This window comes from Suncus etruscus, chromosome 6 (assembly GCF_024139225.1).
Source record: "Suncus etruscus isolate mSunEtr1 chromosome 6, mSunEtr1.pri.cur, whole genome shotgun sequence".
NCBI classification, from domain to species: domain Eukaryota; kingdom Metazoa; phylum Chordata; class Mammalia; order Eulipotyphla; family Soricidae; genus Suncus; species Suncus etruscus.
In genome coordinates, this window is record NC_064853.1 from 46046018 (window position 1) to 46049715 (window position 3698).

Consider the following 3698-nt stretch of genomic DNA (forward strand, 5'->3'; position numbering starts at 1 on the left):
GGTTGCTATCCTGCCAAGTGCTAACCTAAGGCACAACTGGCCTTTTCGCAGGACTGTCAGGACTGCACCCCCTTTTTCAGTGGAGAGGCTGAACCTTCCAGAAGCAGTCCTGCTGGAATCCAGCCATCGTGTCTGTAGGCCAGGGGCTAGGGCACCATGCATGTATCCAGTGGCTTCTTCAGCACTGACAGTGCAGAAGTAGGAGCATTAGAAACTGGCTAGGACAGTGCAAGATGAAGAACTGTGAGCTCAGGAGAGCATAAGTTACTACAAACACTTTTGGCCTTCCTCTGACCATTGCTTTGAGACACTACTACAGAGTGCACCATCCACTTCCAGGGTTTCTCTCTGAGGTTGTCACATTCCCACTCAGGAGAGGAACAGGAACAATAGTACAGCAGTAAAATGCTTGCCTTGCATCCTACCTACCTGAGTCTGATACCCAATACCCAGTATGGACCCCATACCCTGCCAAGGGTAACTCCCTGAGCTCAGAGTCAGATACAAGCCCTGAGCTCAAAGTCAGACACAAGTCACACAAGGTGTGACCCTAAAAGGGCAAAACTAAAAAAAATTAAAAATTAGGTGCTTGTTTTGTATGCAGCAGACTCCAATTCAATCCTCTGTACTGCTTATGGTCCCTTGAGTGCTGCCAGGAATTATCCCTGAGAACAGACCCAGGAGTAGCCTCTAAGCACCACTAGCTGTGGCCCAAAATAAAGGCTTAAAAACCTTAAAATATAAAATCAAATGTTCCTGAAATCCTATTCCTAGGGCCCGGAGAGATAGCACTGTGGCGTTTGCCTTACAAGCAGCCAATCCAGGACCAAAAGTGGTTGGTTCGAATCCTGGTGTCCCATATGGGCCCCCGTGCCTGCCAGGAGCTACTTCTGAGCAGACAGCCAGGAGTCACCCCTGAGCAAGGCCGGGTGTGGCCCAAAAACCAAAAAAAAAAAAAAAAAAAAAAAAAAAGATATAATAACCCTGATATACATTGCAGCACTATTCACAATACCTAAGCAGCAACATAAATGCCCATCAATGAATGAATAAGAAAATTGTGGTAGATATACTCAATGAAATATTATTCATCTATTTTAAAAGATGAAATCTCAGACATTGAGATTGTTTTCAGGTTTTGGCTATTGTGAATAATGCTGCAGTGAACATAAGAGTGAAGATGTCTTTTCTGCATTGTGCTTTTGAACAAAACTTGGAAATAACCCAAATATCCAACAACAGAAAACTGGATAAAGAAACTGTGGTACATATACACAATGGAATACTGCTTTGCCCTAAGAAAAGATTATCTCATGCAGTTTGCTGCTAAATGGATCTGGAGGGTATCATGTTGAGCTAAGTCAGTCAGAGGGAGACAACCAGACTCAGAATGATTTCTTTAATATATGGGGCCAGAGAGATAGCACAGCAGTTGAGCATTTGCCTCGCACGCTGCCCACCCCCTCAGGATGAATAGTGGTTCGAATCCCAGCATCCCATATAGTCCCCCAAGCCAGTCAGGGGCAATTTTTTGAGCACAGAAGAGTAACCCCTGAGCACCACCAGGTGTGACCCAAAAAACAACAAAAATATTAATATATGGGGTATAAAGAAGCTTCCTAGGGAAACATCAAATGCCCAAAGGCAATTAAAATGAAAAGCAAGAGAATAGGAAGCTTACCACTGGGGTGGGGTAGGGGTGGTGGTTTAGGATAAGTTAGGGAAGGGAAGACTAGAATGATGGTGGAAGGGAAAATGTATCTGCCACAGAGACAAGCTGGGGTGGTGAGAAGGAAATTGGGGACATTAGTGGACAATGGTGAAGGGATTGGTGTTAGAATATTATATACCTTGGGGCCCGGAGAGATAGCACAGCGGCATTTGCCTTGCAAGCAGCCAATCCAGGACCAAAGGTGGTTGGTTCGAATCCCGGTGTCCCATATGGTCCCCCGTGCCTGCCAGGAGCTATTTCTGAGCAGACAGCCAGGAGTAACCCCTGAGCATCGCCGGGTGTGGCCCAAAAACCAAAAACAAACAAACAAACAAACAAAAAGAATATTATATACCTAAATTCAATCACAAATGTCTTTGTAACTTTATGACTCATGGTAATTCAACTTTTTTAAATTTAAGTAAAAATAAAAAAAAGGAACACAATGGGTAGGGTATTTTGCCTTGCATACGGCCAACCCAGGTTTAATCCCCGGAATTTCATATAGTCCCCTGAGCCTGCTGGGAGTGATTTCTAAGTGCAAGGCCAGGAACCTCAGAGTGTGGCCCCCTAAATAAATAATAATAATAAAATGAAATATCTTTTGTAACAACATAGATGGACTCTGAGGAGATTATATGAATGGTAGTAAGTAGAAAGTGAAAGATACAGGGACTGGAGAGCTAGAACATTAGTTCAGGTACTTATCTATCATTCATCAAACCTAAATTCAATCCCCAGCATCCCTTATGGTCATACGTATGGTGCTCAGTGGTTACTCCTGACTCTGCGCTCAAGAATACTCTGGCAGTACATTTATTTATTTTCTACATATAATTGATCCCATCTGACAATTGCCTTTTACTTTTTTGTTGTTATTTTAATTTTGGGGTCACATTCAGTGGTGCTCAGGGCTTACTCCTGTCTCTGCACTTAGGAATCACTCCTTGTGGGCCCATAAGGGATGCTGGGGATTGAATTTAGGTTTGTTCTAGCTCTCTAGTCCCAGTATCTTTCACTTTCTACTTACTACCATTCATATAATCACCTTGGAGTCCAATTATGTTGTTGCAAAAGGTAATATTTCATATTATTATTTATTTAGGGGGCCACACCCTGCGGTTCCTGGCTCTGCTCGTGACCACCATAAGGTATGACCCCCAAATAAGCAAATACAATATAAATCACTATTTTGGGTTTTTTTTGGGGGGGTTACACCTGGCGGCCCTCAGGGGTTATTCCTGGCTCTGCATTCAGAAATCACCCCTGGCAGGCTCAGAGATTCTGGGATCTGTCCTGTATCGGCTGCATGCAAGGAAAAGCTTTACTGCTGTGCTATCTCTCTGGCCAAAACTACCCTTTTTTTTATTTTTAATTTATTTATTTATTTATTTTTTGGTTTTTGGGTCATGCCCAGCTACGCTCAGGGCCTACTCCTGGCTCTCTGCTCAAAAATCACTCCTGGTATGCTCGGGGGACCATATGAGATTCCAGGGATTGAACAACCTTCCTTCCTGGGTAGGCATCATGCAAGGCAAATGCCCTACTGTTGTGATATCACTCCAGTCCTTATAAATCACTATTAGACTCTGAGACATCTTATGGGACAGAGGGTCAGGGAAGGGGAGGAAGAATGGCAGAGGGGTCCCTTTTGTGTATTCATGGCACCAGAACTGTGGTGAGGGATGCAGTTGGCAGATTTATGCCCAGGTGTGATGCTGCATTTGGGAAATATTGTTAGTATTGTAATCAAGAACTAAACCAATAAATATTTTATTTAATCCAAAAACAATATTGTGTCTGAACTTGTTCTGCTTATTGTGACTGTAAGATTCATAATAACCATAAAGAAAAAGCAACAACCATACATAACTTCCTTGAAAATATAGAGGCTTATGATTCACAGAACCAGGAAATGACACATACACACACCTAAAACTATATAGCAAGATCAAAGGTGAAGAGAAAGTACTGCAGAGGTGCAGAG